Source organism: Rhipicephalus microplus, chromosome 10 (genome assembly GCF_043290135.1).
Source record: "Rhipicephalus microplus isolate Deutch F79 chromosome 10, USDA_Rmic, whole genome shotgun sequence".
Classification (NCBI taxonomy): Eukaryota; Metazoa; Arthropoda; class Arachnida; order Ixodida; family Ixodidae; genus Rhipicephalus; species Rhipicephalus microplus.
This window is the reverse complement of record NC_134709.1, coordinates 92,323,215-92,339,206: the sequence shown is the minus strand read 5'-3', so window position 1 is coordinate 92,339,206 and position 15,992 is coordinate 92,323,215. Positions and strand designations below refer to the sequence as shown.

General features: G+C 46.3%; 1 protein-coding gene across 1 annotated transcript in view; it reads left to right on the top strand.

The window, feature by feature from the left end:
• LOC119180910 (uncharacterized) overlaps positions 1–15,992 on the top strand; it is a 182,884-nt gene that overhangs the window by 98,259 nt on the left and 68,633 nt on the right. The gene's annotated exons all lie outside the window — the stretch shown is intronic.

Genomic DNA, 15,992 nt, shown 5'->3' with positions numbered 1-15,992 from the left:
ACATTCTTCCAATCAATAAATGTTGGCAGTCTGTTGCTTTGCTAAAAAAACTGTTATGTACTCACTTCGAACCACCGGCTTGAAGGCTCCCACAAGCTAGACCCCGGGCGAGACTTCCTAGGAGAGTGCTTCAGAACCCTATGCCTAGACCTGGCAACGACTTTATGTGGCAGCATAACCAAGGCTAAAAGCGAATGCACGCACTTTCAAGGGGCGAAGCTTCTCTTAGTATAACATTCTCACGTGATAGGCGTTACTGGCAGGGCCACCAGAACAGTATAATAGATGGCGGGGTCTAAACACCATTTGTAGAGTTAATGTATATGCTGCCTTTAGGTGGCAGCGTTCCACTGAGGTACGCAATCTTCGGTTCAAACGTTCTGCGAGAAAGCCATGCTAGCGGTCGTTTCGATAGCTTCGCATATGCCTATTGCCGTGTTATGGAACGTGAATTAATGACGAAGATATGTGACTGGTGCAAACATGATAATCATTCGTTCACATGAAGTGTTGCAGAAATGCCACGGTATGGCATTTGGCGAACACAAGTGACACTGCCTAACGTGAAAATCATGACATGCATGTCATGTAAGTTATGAGTCATGACTACACGCCAAGCTCATGATGCGCTCGCGGCCGTTTCGCTAGATTCACATATACCAAATTATGTGTTACGGGGCGTGAATTCTTGATGATTGTATGTGACTGGTGCAAACATGATAATCATGAGATACGTGTCATCTAATAAGATTACATTCCGCACCCATGATGCGCTCGGGGCCGTTTCGCTAACTTCACATACATCAAATTTGGTATTACGGAACCTGAATGGAAGACGAAAGTACGTTACTGGTGCAAACATGATAATCATAAGATTCGTGTCATGTAGCAAATGACTACGTGCCACACTCAAGGCGCCAATATTCCTCAAAGAAATGTCATATATGAGACTTATATAGCCTATATGTGGCCACATATAAGCTGTAGTGACGAGGAACGCCCTCTACTGCAGCGACATCGACACGTTGGCGCGAGGCACGATCTAAGACTGCCTGGTTGCTGCTGCGACGCTGCCCGTACATTCGGCTAGCTCTTGCTGCTTCTGTACCGACGCTGATACCGCTTTTGACCTTGCATTTACAATATATTTTGGTGGAGAGTGCTGCGGTCTTCCTTGTCTTGGAACTGCGTAGCCGAAAGCTGCCGTCCGTCATGCCTGACGACGCTGTCTTCACCCCCCACCGGCTTCGCCATGCAGGAGCGGTCCCGGTGCCCAGCTCTTGCGAGAGCCCGACATCTTCAGCGGCACTGACGAGAAAGACGTTGAGGATTGGCTGGAATCTTATGAGCGAGCCAGCGCTACTATGAAAAGGGACGACCCCACGAAGCTTCGTACCGTGATGTTTTATTTAACGGATGTTGCCAAGCTGTGGTACAGAAACCATGAGGCGGATATCCCCACTCGGACTATCTTCAAAACCTGCATCACAGATGTTTTTGGACGCCCTGGTGTGCGCAAACTTCACGCAGAACAACGCCTACGAGGCCGGTCCCAACAAACTGGTGAAACATTCACCAGCTACATAGAGGACATCCTCGACTTCTGCCGGCGTAACGACCCATCGATGGCAGAAACTGACAAGGTGCGACATATCATGAAAGGCATTTCCGACGACGCCTTTCAAATGCTGCTAAATGCTGCTCTCCAAGAACCCTGTCACTGTCTCTGAGGTCATCGAGTTGTGTCAGAGTTTCGACGAGGTGCGCCGACAGCGTCTTCTCACGTGACGCCCTGACGTCCCGGATGACACCCTTTCAAGCCTGACCACCACATCTGACCTTCAGTCGTTGCTATAGCAGATCAAGGAGTTTGTTCGTGCTGAGGTCGCTCGTCAGCTATCGCTGCTATCAACAGCCGGCCAACCACCGTCACCTCTGCCGGCAAATATTCGCCAGGTCGTCCTGGAGCAAGTTTTCGCGGCTCTGCCATCTGCCCGCGACACTTCATCGTTGCCGAGCCCTGTTGCCTGTGCCGAGGTAAATGCACCTCTAAGCTATGTCGAAGTAGCAGCTCGACCACCTCCTTAGACTTTTACGTCACTTCCCTCAGCCGTGCTGCTCTGACCCCCTCCTCATTTCGCTCAGCCAAGGTCCGTCCAGAGTAGTGGACAATGGCGTGCACTCGATAATCACCCAATATGCTTTGCCTGTGGGCTACCTGGCCACATAGCGCGATACTGCCGTCGGCGCATCCCTGTCAACCGCCAGAGCTACGACCAGACCTTCAAACCTGCCCTTTATGTGTCACTGCGCCCTTTGTTCACAGGCTCTGAGCCCCCCGACCAGACGTCATCGTACGCCGACCACCGCCCTCCTGTTAAGTGCCGCTCGCCATCACTTTGACGCCGCTCGCCATTGCCGATGCGTCGTCATCCTCCATCGCTGGAGCGGGAAAACTAATTGCCACAGTTCCAGAGGCAGGAACTGCGTCGCCAGCGAAAAGACTAAGGCCTCTCAATTCGCCCACCAATGTTCTGGACGTACATGTTGACGGCGTCGCTGCACTCGCTCTTGTCGACACTGGTGCCGCAGTTTCAGTGATAAGTGCAGACTCTGCCGCTTGCTCAAAAAAGTTATGACGCCACTAGCAAGTATATTACTTTGTACAGCCAGCGCAGATCACGCCACACCGGCCGCTGCCTGTACTGCTCACGTCGCAATTGATGGCCTCATTTATGACGTTGAATTGCTAGTGTTGGATTCCTGCACCCATGACCTCATTTTCGGCTTGGGATTTTCACTCCGCTAATAAGGCCGTCATCGACTGCTCTCGCTGTGAGGTGGCATTTGAAGTGTTTGACGATGCTCCATTATATGATGCTCATGAAACCGGGGACAAACTATTTGTTGCTGAAGACGTCATCATACCACCGCACTCTTTTGCCCTTACCATAGTGTCTTGCAACTCTCTCGCCGAGTCAAGTGCCCTTTTCACGCCATCTGCTCTTTTCGTTCGTCGAAAGTGTTCGCTGCTACCTTACGCGCTTCTAGAATTTCATGACGGCGTCAGCAGGCTGCTTATCTGGAACCTGTTGTCATGTCCTGCAACACTACTTTGGGGTGAGTGCGTAGGGCGTGTTTACAGTCTCGACCCTTCTGCAATTATCGACATGCCGGCTGGTCCTTCGGCCGAACATGAAGTCGCCGGAGCGACCTGTGCCTCTTCGCCGCAGAATACTCGGCCGGACGTACTAAGCAGCTCCATCGCCGATACGGTAACAGTTTCGCAACGTGCTCAGCTTCTAAGACTGCTGGAGAAGTTCCGTTCTTCCTTCGACTTCCATCGCAGCGTGCTCGTGAACTAAAAGCCGAATGTTCCTGTTTCTCATTCCCCATTAGCAGTCATTGGCATGTAAATAGAGCAATATTTTTTATTGTTTAACAACGCACAGAAGTAATCTCCCACCGGCACCACCATAGAGGTCAAAATGTATTAATTGTTACAAACTACGACTATGAGGGACGATCGGGTGCCGTTATAAGAAGCTTCGCCCCTAAGCAATGCGGGATCATTAAGCTCCGTTTTTGAGAGTAGAACGTGATAGCAATATCCTGTTTCTTGGGCGTAATTGAATCACTGAGTGTGTACTTTTTATTGTATGATGCTACTTGACCATTTTTACCTGTGGAGTAGTACTGTGTAACTGCAAAAGTTGAAAGTGTGTTGTCTCATTGAAGGTTTCGCACATGGCTGCATTATGTGTAAACAAGAGGTAGCATAGTTGAAAGCACGAACAATACTATGTTAATAATGAGTTGCGCGAGAAAAATGAAATACAAAAGGAAGGCACCTGGACACACCGCACACTGACAACTGAATCTTTGTTGAAGTCCTAACCACATCTATATGTGGTTAGGACTACACGTGCGGTGAAAGAAAATAATTAGATGAGCAGAGAGACTGTATAAATGTTGCGCTTCCAGAAAAGCTACCTCAGTAGCAAGCAACATAATAGAGAGATACGTGACACATGAATCACAAGCTTTGTTTATGAGGTACGCCTCTTCGATTTCCCGCGCTACATTCTCCTTGAATCTCGCTTTAACTGCCGTATCATCAAACAAGTGTGCGCAGCCACACTCGCTACAATGTGATGACAGGTTAGAGTATGGTTGTCCCGTTAGAGAAGCTTTGTGATCCACAACTATAATATTAAATCCTAAATAATACTTCCCGCACGACAGTGCAGTGCCGTATACCGAACAATGTAATCACGGTGAAAGAAAATGATCAGATGTCTGCTCATCAAATCATTTTTTCAGCTCAAGTGTTCTCGCAACCGCATATATATGTCTGTTTTCTTCAATAAAGTTTCAGTTGTCAGTGGACGCTGTGTCCAGGTGTCTTGCTTTTGAACTTCAAAATTTTTCGCGCCACTCAGTTAAGATGAATTACGAACTCGCCCAGCAGACCGTGCTGCTCAATACTATGTGTCTGAGATGTCGTAGAACTTTATGCACCCACCACACAGTCGTGAGCGAATACGCGCAGTAACGCGTGTGCCTTTTGTAGTGGTTGGCTGTCTTTAGACCGCCAAGTCACGTTGGTAATAACGCGTTATGATGCCCGATGACAATGCGCGCTTGTATCATGCAATATTGCTGTGAGAATAAACGTTGCGCTGTGAAACCTGTATACAGGATGCGTGTATTTTTTAAGCATGGCAGTTATTTTCCTTGCACTTCCAACCAGAAGAGGTTATTCGTGCTTTATTTCCAAGCAAATGCATAGCTGTATGGTGGAGCACTTGCTTGCCATGCAAATGGCCTGCATAATTTTGATCATAACTCAAACCCAACAGTTTATAATATTTGTTTTATTTGCAATCTTTCAATTTTCGGTCTTGAACAAGACGATTTTTCACTGGGAGCCACCGACGCCTACGCCGGAATTGTTGCGGAACGAGCTCTTTACCGTTGTTACATTAATGATGCATTATTGGCAGAACAGAAAGTGGGTTACGTGTACAAAGGACTTTTTAGTGTCCCTTTGGCAAGAAATATCGCTAAAAACCTTTGTTGCCTCGCGCACAGAGACCTATAGACACTAGTTTTAGCAGTCACGCTATAGGTTATTCCTAGTCATAATACTTGTACATGACAAGCTTGCATACCAATCGCTTTTGACCGAAATATTTAAAGGTTGAATATCAACTTATTTAGGGTATTCACGGCACACGCAGTTCATACGATCAACAGAAAGTCAATATTTCGTTTTGCCTCACTAAGGATGCTCCATTGGCATGCCACAAAAGTTTTAAATAAACAAACTATTGCTAATTTCTTTACAAAACCCGAAAATGGGTTTTTATGCAATTTATCATTCTCAAGTCAGAATTGATAAAGCGAAATATGTACTTGCACCGTGCTATGTCTCAGACCATGTTTACAATACGTTCAAGATAAGTAAAATTGCATGCAAGGCTGACATATTTCAAAAAGATTTTTGAAAGAGAATGAAACGAACTGCCTCTTAGCATTGTCTCTACTATCTCAAATTATATGTTTTATTCCATGTTAGAATCAGTGTGTTGGAATTGTTTGGGTGGGTTACACTTTTTATTCATACATATATATGTTGCTGTTGCAGATTGTGATTGAGGTGACTTTCATTATTTGATTGGCTGACTATGAATCTTTTTGTATCATACTTTTTGTAAGCGCTCCCGCACTGTAATGCCGAATGGTGCTGTGGGTAATGAAATAAATACATAAAAAAGAAAGTATTGATAAACAAGCAATATATTTTAGCACAAAGAACGTATCTCTTCAGAGAAAGTTGACTATCAGTGAGATGTGCTCACCACAAACATACATGTTACCAAGTTAATATTTTAGCAATTATTTCTTTGGAATAACTCGATATATATTGAAAATAACATAACAAGAATGTTGAAGGGATATGGTTTGCTTTTGTTTTTGAGACGATGGTGACTGCATGCATACTTTTCAAGAAACAACTAAACTTCTAGCTGAAGATTGATTTGTGCAGCTATAGTTTTTGCCGGCGACACATGCTGAACTCATATAGATGAATCATCTGAGTATTTATATATAAAGGTATCCATATAGGGCCACGTTTAATCTTAAATTGATGCTTGAATATATAGCCATATATTGATGATGGCCATATATTGCCATATACAGCAACGCCCATATATTGGTATATAAGGGATTAGGTATATCTGGTTGTGTAAGGACCATACATGGCTACGTCAATATTGGGCAGATCATGTTATATAAGGCACATATATGAGGATTCCATATAAAGGCTGATATGCCCGATTCCTGATGTAGCGACGCATGGGCTTTTTATATAAATCTATATATAGAATTTTTGTAAGGGACAGTTTGAAGTGACCTGGCGCACGTTTGCGCCGGCGTTCGTTTCGTCGAATCACGCCGGCGATGCCACGCCAGGCACAGATGTGCCCGGCATATGCTCGCAGGCGCCCGCAGCGCTGCGTTGCTTTGACGCATGCGCGTTTGAGCACACCTGCTGTCTCTCAGTCACAAAGCTAGTCAGATGCGGTGCTATCTGGGTAACGTCGTTGGCGTGAATCGCTCTGGTCCGCCAGGCCTTGCCGACAGACGCTGGTCACAATTACCATCAGACTATAGAGTGCTCGAGTTTTGCTAACGTAGCGTCGCAGCGCCCAGCGTGCGCGTGCATCAACGCTACGTGCACTCGCCACCGTTTCGCTAGCTTCACATTTGAAAAGTTTGGTATTGCGAGACGTGAATGTACGACGAAGGTATGGGACTATTGCTAACATGATAATCATGAAATGCGTGACATGAAACAACATGACATCATGGCACACTCATGATGTGCTTGTGGGCAATTCGCTAGCTTCATATGTACTAATTATGGTATTGCATGACGTGAATAGACGACGAAAGTAAATGAGACATCCGAACATTGTAATCATGATATGCACGTGATGTGAAACATGACTATATGCTACGCCGGTAGTGTGCTTGCGGCCATTTCACTAGTCACTTATATACCAAAGGGGGTATCACGTGACGCGAATGGACGACAAATGTAAATGACACATCCAAACAAGATAATCACAACATGCGTGTCAAGTAAAACTGAGCTATATGCTATTCTCATAGCACACTCATGGCCGTTTCGCTAGCTCCATATTTACCAAATTTGGTATCAGGTGTCGTTAATAAATTACGAAAGTAAAAGACACGCCCAAACGTGATAATCATCACATGGAAGGTATATAGGGCATAGATTACCTCCGCCTCGTAACAGCTTTGGTCATATCTTAACTACATAAATTCACTTTAGCACTTGATACCTAACTACAAATGGCGTGAACACGCCTTCGCGGCTGTAATGAAGGAGTACACGTGTACTGCTTATAAAATTAGAGCATTCTGCTGATGTCACTTTTTTTAAATATCGACTATATGTAAAACATATGCTTGGAAGGTGAGGCCGTTCTAATCTTTTTATTGAGTGACACTTTATGAAAGAATGCTAAATAACTGTATGAATTTTGCATGCACAGACATATGTAGAAGCTCTCAGAGACATATGCTCACGCAGTTTTGAGCAACGACTACAGCAGCAACGCCAGTATTAGCAACGTGAGATGGCACAAGCTGATATGAAGCGCTGGTGCTCCAGAGTATGGTAGTCCTGGGCACTGCTTCTTAAATCAACTTCAGCGCATGGCACCTAACTGCAACTGACGTTAAGCCGACTCTACGGCTGTATCATAGGTGTACATATTGTAAGCACAATATTGACAACGTTTGACCTTTATCTTCTTCATCTGTATATAATCATCATCACAAAAAACGTCGTCTTCGTTCGAAGGGTTGATCAGGCGATTCGGCCTATTAAACGCCATCGAGACTCAAATGCTGCTACTGTCTTACAGAGTGGTGGAGACTGCTTCGATCCCCAAGTCCTCTCCGACGTCACATTTCCCTGGAGCTTCTTTCGGGTCGCCGCTTGCTTCCCCCGTCCGCTGTCATGGCTCAAGAACCGCTGCCCCGAACATATCCCTGTCCAACAAACCATTCGTGCGTGGATCGTGAACGCCCGGCAGCGCGACCCACCTATCTTCTGTGGCCTTCCACGCGACCACGTCGAGGTATGGGTAAAAGAATACGACATGACCAGTGTTTATAACCAATGGGATGAGCCTCAAAAACTTCGTCACGTCGCCTTCTAGCTGTTCGATGTCGCGAAAACGTGGTTTTAATCACAAGAGCAGCGTCCCGGATTGGCCTACGTTTGCTCAACGAGTCCGTAGGATTTTTGAAAAACCGAACATCCATTCCGAAGTGTCGAAACGAAAGCTCTATGGGCGTGCCCAACATCCCGGGGAGACGTACACTTCGTACATTGAAGACGTCCTTGCCCTTTGCCAGCGCGTGAACTCGGCGATGACAGAAGCTGATCGTGTTCGCCACATCATCAAATGAATAGGCCATGTCGCGTTTAGCGCTCTGGCTGTTAAAAACCCCACCACCGTTGAGGACGTCATCACGACATGTTAGCATCTTGAGGAACTCCAAGCCATTCGATTGCACCCAGACTACCCAGACGGCAGTGACAGCTGGCCTTCCTCAGATTCGGATTTGCGGGCACTGATTCGCACTCTTATTCGCGAGGAACTTCGAGCGCAAGGGTTGTCATGTGCACTCGCCCTTCGGCCTCACTCTCAATCTGCTGGTCTGCGCGACACCATCAAAGAGGAGCTCTAATCCATGGCTGGTGCTCTCCCATGGAACCCTACGGTGCTACCAACACCACCCATGACGTATGCGCAAGTCGCTGCCATGCCACCTGCCTTGGTTCAGCACGCGCATCCTGTTCATGCGCAGTCAAACGTAGCAGCATTTGCACCACACTCGCCTGTTCGAGCCCCAGTACCAGCGCCTGCGACAGCTCCAGCTCCACCACACTACACCCCCTGGCGCTTGCCTCGACCAGTATGTTACTATTGTGGCATTCGGGGCCATATTTCATAATTTTGCCGCAAGCGCCAACAGGACGAACGCCGTGGCTACGATGTTTACGAAAGGGTTTCGGAGCCATTCCCGAACCAGTACCAGCGACGCCCTACGACACGTTCTTTCTCTCCGACTTCTCCACTCGCCGCACCTCGCCCCTGCTTTCCCGGACGCCGCCGGTCCCCCTCACCTCTACGACGCTCAACATCTCCCCTGAGACCAGCTGTACCTACTTCTGACTACCTCTTGGAAAACTAGCTGGTGCAGTTTTTGGAGCGAAAGCTGCATTGCTCGAACAAACACCAAGACCTCCAGAGGGCCCAGCCAACTTGTTATTAGTGTATGTGGAAGGGGTACCAGTTCAGGCATTGGTGGACACGGGGGCTGCTATTTCTGTTATTCATGCGGATTTGTGTACTCGTTTACGTAAGGTTACCACACCTTACACTTGCACTCTCTTACGTAGCGCAAATGACTCGCAGATACGGCCATCAGCACAGTGCCCCGTTAGAGTTTTCATTCAGTTTGCCGTGCTGGCTTCTTGTGCTTTTATGCTTATTTTAGGCGGGACTTTCTTTCTGATGCTGCTGCTTCCATCTATTGTCGACAACGACTCAAACATAGGCGAGAGACGGATGATATTTCTCCGAAATTGTCACGTGACCGGCCACGAACAGCCAATGACTTCCTTGTGCCACCTAACCACAAGCATGTTATCACGGTTATATCTGATTCCGTTGATCACGGTGACGTCCTAGTTAGTCCATCAGCCCGTTGTCTATCCAGAGGGATTGCACTTTCATCGAGTCTTGTCCGCTTCTCCAACGGCACCGCATTTCTCGCAGTACTGAATATCACCAATTAGCCGATTCTGCTGACCAAGCGCACTGTTGTAGTTCCCAGCGTGGACACACAGCCTATCTCTGTAGTGGCTTCGAATACCAGTCCGGTGGAATCACGTTCGATACCAACAGATGCTCCACCTACTACGGCTCTTGTCAATGCCATCAGCATGGATCTCACTTCCCCGCAAGCAGACGAACTACTGGCGCTGTTGTCTAAGCATAAATTTTTTTTCGACGTACATTCCAACGCTCTAAGCCAGACTTCTGCGGTGGCTCATCGCATACACACCGACGGAACTTCTATTGTCCGTCGTCGACCATACCGTGTTTCTTCCTGCGAACGCAAAATCATCGACAAGCACGTTGCTGATACGCTCAAGCAAAACATCGTCCGCCCCTCCTCAAGCCCTTGGCCATCACCTGTCGTTCTCGTAAGAAAAAAAGACGCTTCGGTGCGATTCTGCGTTGACTACCACGCATTAAACAAAGTAACCAGAAAAGACGTATATCCCTTGCCTCGCATTGATGATGCGTTAGAATCCTTACAAGGAGCGGAATATTTTTCGAGCCTTGGCCAGCGCTCCGGTTATTGGCAAATTCCAATGCACGAGAATGACAAGGAATAAACTGCCTTTGCCACACTCGACGGACTTTGCGAACTTAACTTCATGCCTTTCGGCCTCTGCAATGCACCAGCAACGTTTGAACGATTGATAGACAATGTATTGCGGGGCCTTAAGTGGAAAATATGCTTATGTTACCTTGACGACATCGTCATATTTTCTTCAACATTCGAACATCACTTGCAGCGTCTAGATGAAGTTCTGACGTGCCTCGCAGCTGCTGGCCTTCCGCTCAATACCAAGAAGTGCCACTTTGCTAGCAAAAGCATTAAATTACTCGGACATCGCGTCAGCAAAGATGGAATCCGGCCTGATCCCAACAAGATCACCGCCGTTCTTCACTTCCCGGTGCCTCAACGCGTCAACGAGCTCCGAAGCTTTCTTGGTCTTGCGTCGTACTTCCGGCGCTTTATACAAGACTTCGCCATCATTGCTGCGCCACTTCACCAACTCCTTTCTTCGGGAGCGTTATACGTATGGTGGGACGAATGCCAAATGGCTTTTGACACCTTGAAACGTGCTCTTACGTCTGAGCGAGTGCTTTGTCATTTTGATAACGCCGCACCCCCTTTCCTCCATACTGAGGCCAGCGGACATGGACTCGGCGCTGTACTTCTGCAACGAACAGAGCGTTATGACGAACGTGTGAGTGCATACGCAAGTCGCACCCTCACAGCAGGAGAGAAAAACTGCACCATCACCGAGCAGGAGTGTCTCGCCGTCGTGTGGGCCATCCAGAAGTTTCAACCATATCTTCACGGCCGTCACTTTACCATTGTCACTGACCACCACGCTTTGTGCTGGCTGTCGACGTTGAAGAATTTGTCTGGACGTCTCGGTCGCTGGATACTTCATCTCCAAGAATACGAGTTTGACGTTATCTACAAATCCGGCAAGAAACTCAACGATGCCGATGCCCTTAGCCGCTGTCCTTTACAATCCTCATCAGGCACTCGTGGCCTGTCGCCAACTGTGAGTGAACCCATCAAAGTGTCTCCATCAGTTCATTCACTTGCCGCTGTCGATTTTCTTTCTACCTTCGGCAACGAGACATTTGCATCCCACCAACGCAGCGACACTTACTGTCGCTCTATAATGCAGCGCTTTCAAGGCTTCTCTCAACCTCCCAACGCCCGCACCCATCGACAGCTGCGGAACTTCAAGACAGAAAACTCAATTCTTTACCGCTTTGTTTTCCACACTAAAGGACAGCGCTGGGTTCGTGTTGCTCCGCGTTCCCTAAGGGTGCACATTTTGCAGGCGTTTCACAATGATCCCAAGGCTCGTCATCTCAGATTTCAAAAAAACCTATGAACGCATCCGCAGTCGTTTTGCCTGGCCTCGCATTTCCAACTGCGAAGCGCGTTATGTTGCGTCATGCTCGCTACGCCAACGCCGCAAGCGACCCACTTCCTCCCCGGCCGGTCTTCTACAACCTCTTCCGTGTCCTGACGCTGCCTTCGATGTCATTGGCATTGACCTCTACGGACCGTTACCAATATCAGCTAGCGGCAAGCGCTGGATTGCCACAGCATTTGACCAGTTAACAAGGTACGCCGAAACAGCTGCACTTCCTTCAGGATCAGCAGAGAACATTTACACATTTTTTCTGGAGGCAATCTTTCTAAGACATGGTGCACGACGCATCTTCTTGAGCGGTCGCGGCAAGGCGTTTCTCTCGAAACTACTCGAACAAGTCCTCCACGCAAGTAATATGATTCATAAGACGACATCCAGCTACCATCCCCAGACTAACGGCCTCACAGAGCGCTTCCATCGAACTTTTAACGACATGATATCTATGTATATCAACGCCGACCACACCAACTGGGATACCATCCTGCCATTCGTGACTTTTGCGTGCAATATCGCTACGCAGCGCACCACGGACTATTCCCCATTTTTTCTCGTCTATGGCCATCAACCAACATCTCCGCTCGACATCTTTTTTTGACGTCCCTGTGAACTCGTCCTCGTCATCGAGGGAGCACCTAATCTCTCGCCTGGCCGATTGTCGCTGACGCGCCCACCTCAATACAGAGGCAAGTCAACAAAAGCGGAAGACTTGCTACGATGGCGTCCACCGCGTAGTTCACTTCAATACTGGAAACGAAGTACTGTTGTAGACCCCAACGCAAGTTCCCGTCCTGTTTGATAAGTTTCACTCACGTTTCATTGGCCCCTACGCTATAGTCGTGCAGACGTCGCCTGTTAACTGTCGAGTAACTCCTGTTGTCATGCCTTCCGACGGCCGTTTTCTTGGTACGGAGATTCACGTGTCGCGCTTAAAACAATTCGTGCGCCGTACACCACCGTCGTAAACAGCGGCGTGATTGGCCGCTTCCGCGCGAAGGGGAAATTAGTGTAAGCACAATATTGACAAAGTTTGACCTTCATCTTCTTCGTCTGTATATAATCAACAACACAAAAAACGTTGTCTCCGTTCGTAGGGTTGATCAGGCGATTCGGCCTGATAAACGCCGTCGAGACTCCAATGCTGCTACTTTCTTACAAAATGTGATTTTTCGAAAATTTACTAGACAGTACTGCAACCACATTTGACGTTTCACGAAAATTGAAGTCTATTTAGGAAGTTGTTTCCACACCTGGCGTGGCTCTGCGATAGAATTCTGATTTTTCACACAGATTGCTGGCGTTCGACTTCAGCTGGAACCTTGGCTTTTACTCTTTGTATTTGTTGGTTCAACACTGCCGATAACCCGTTTTTTTCTACGCCAACGCGTTGAAATTGCTCGAGTGTCCACACCGCTACGGAGTAGATACTCAGTGTCAAACACCTAAGGCACGTACCCGGATACCAGTCCACCAGTTTGTGCCATGTCTGGCGGAAAGTGTTGAACGGCCCGTCGAATTCATCATACCATCTTTCTCTCTCATACTATTTTTGGTTCACGCCACTTAGGAGGTGATAGTGATAGCACCTCAACGTAGGCGGCTAGATAGATAGATAGATAGATAGATAGATAGATAGATAGATAGATAGATAGATAGATAGATAGATAGATAGATAGATAGATAGATAGATAGATAGATAGAGAGATAGATAGATAGATAGATAGATAGATAGTTAGATAGATAGATAGATAGATAGATAGATAGATAGATAGATAGATATGTAGTCAGGTAGGTACGTAGTTAGGTGGGTGGGTGGGTAGGTAGGTAGGTAGGCAGGCAGGTAGGTAGGTAGGTAAATAGGTAGGTTGGTAGGTAGGTAGGTGGGTAGGTAAATAAGTAGGTAGGTATATATATAGATAGGTAGATAGATAGATAGATAGATAGATAGATAGAAATGCAAAGAAATATTGCATTGAAAGAAATTTTAGTCAATCATCATTTATTCTTCGTGTCAAGTACTAAATGCGTCTTTCCTGTTTTTAAACCCACCCGAAATCTACCGAAATACTAGGTAGTAATCGATGACTGCTTACTTTGTTTTACATCAGGCTACAATCTAAATTGAAAAAGCAGTGAGCATTTTTTGGAAGAATGATTATTACGAAGAAGCTTTCGTAGCTTTTGCACATGTGATCAGTGCTTTTTCTATCAGCCTTACGCATTTAGAATCCCAGTATAACAATTGCGACGTTGTAAGCGATGAAGCATTGTGCCCTATTTTAAAACAGATGTAGGTAGACGTAGTCGTCACTTATTCCGACTTGAGAAGTTTTGCTTCTGCGATTTAGTATTTCAAAACAGCTGTGTCGCTGATGCAGCAAGATGGCGAGTTGAGTCAGTGGGTTGAACTTCATTTTGGTGTTCATGTTTTTCATAGGCGCACCGCAGTTCAACCAGATGAAGTAGTGTGTAAATCATTTCTTGTCCGCTTTATCTTATCTAGGTTCGGTGCACTTAACAAGAAATTCTTGTATGGATAACAAAAAATATATTGTTCGTATACAAATTCGTAGATGAAAATCGGAAGATGATTCGTAATCGTTCACACCCTTTTAACGTTCTTTGTGTACGCCTGCGTCTTAAGAATTCCGAGAGCGTGTTATGCTTAACTAAGCTATAAAAAGGAATGCTATTCAGCAAATTAATTCTTCCTTGCTGATATAAAACCCCAGACAAACCAACGTCGTAAAGTTGCGGTGTAATTCGCACGTGAGCACGAGCTCCGAGGCACTTGAAAGTCGCAGCAAAAACAAGCAATACAAATCCGGCTTCCCGCCTAGTTTTGACTGATTCGCTCACGGAGTTTACAAAAACTTCTATGTCTGGTCCACGTGTAGTGCACGCACAAAAAGGATACACTATCGAGAAGCACGTAAACAAAACTGCGCCCCTCGATTTCTGATACTGCAGATATCAAATTCGACACACTCTCACATGCATAATAAATGGTGTTTTCGTGCGGCAATTCAAGAATCATGACTCAAAGGCCATTATTATTATTGTCATCATCAGCCAAACTACTAATATTAAAGTGCAAAGGCGTCTCCCATGATTATTAAACAACCTGGTTGGTTGGTTGGTTTCTCAACATCTTGGCGCAACCCACACCTGGTCTATTGCTTTGTGGTTCCACGTTGTTTCTGCGGACTTTTTTCTCATCAACCTACCTAATTTTTTGTCGCCCTTTCGTGTGTTTGTCTTCTCTGAAAAATGAGTCAGTTACTTTTATTGACCAGCGGTTATCCTGCCTACGTGCTACGTGCGAGGCTCATGTTCATTTCTTTCTCGTAGTTTCAACTATAATATTCTCAACCCTGATTTTTTGCCCAGCCACAAGGCTCTATTTCTGTCTCCTAAAGTTACACCTAGCATTTTCTTTTTCATCGCTAACCATGTCGTCCTCCATTTAGGTTGAACCCTCTTTGTAATTGATTGATATGTCAGGCTTAATGTCCCAAAACCATTATATGATTATGAGAGACGCCGTTGTAAAGGCCTCCGGAAATTTTGAGAACCTAAGGTTCTTTAACGTGCACCGAAATCTGTGTGGCCTCTTTGTAGGCTTCCAGGTTTATGCTCAGAAGGTAAGTTTTGCAAGGATGCAGCTGTTATATACTTTATTTTAAAGGGTTACTGACAGATTACCATTCAATATTTAAGAATGCTTATCCAATGTAATCCCCCCGTTCTTATTCTATCAGCCATTTCACTCTCATGATTCTGCTGCGCGGTTACTACATGTCCTAAGTAGACATATTCCTTTACAACTTCCAGAGGCTCTGCACCTATCGCAAAATGCAGTTTTTCTGCAGAGGTTTTTTCAGATTATTTAGGTTTTGTGCATGTCGACTTTCATCTTACTATTCTGTTTTCCGTGTCCAGTTCAGCAATCATGAGATGTACTTTGTCCCCTGAGTTACTCATCAGGGTATTGTCATGAGCAAACCACCGGTTACTAAGATACACTCCTATAAGCTTATACCTAATTCTTCCTAATACAGGGCCCCAGAAATTCTTGTAAACACGCGGGGAATAACATTCGAGAGATCGTTTGTCTCTGCCT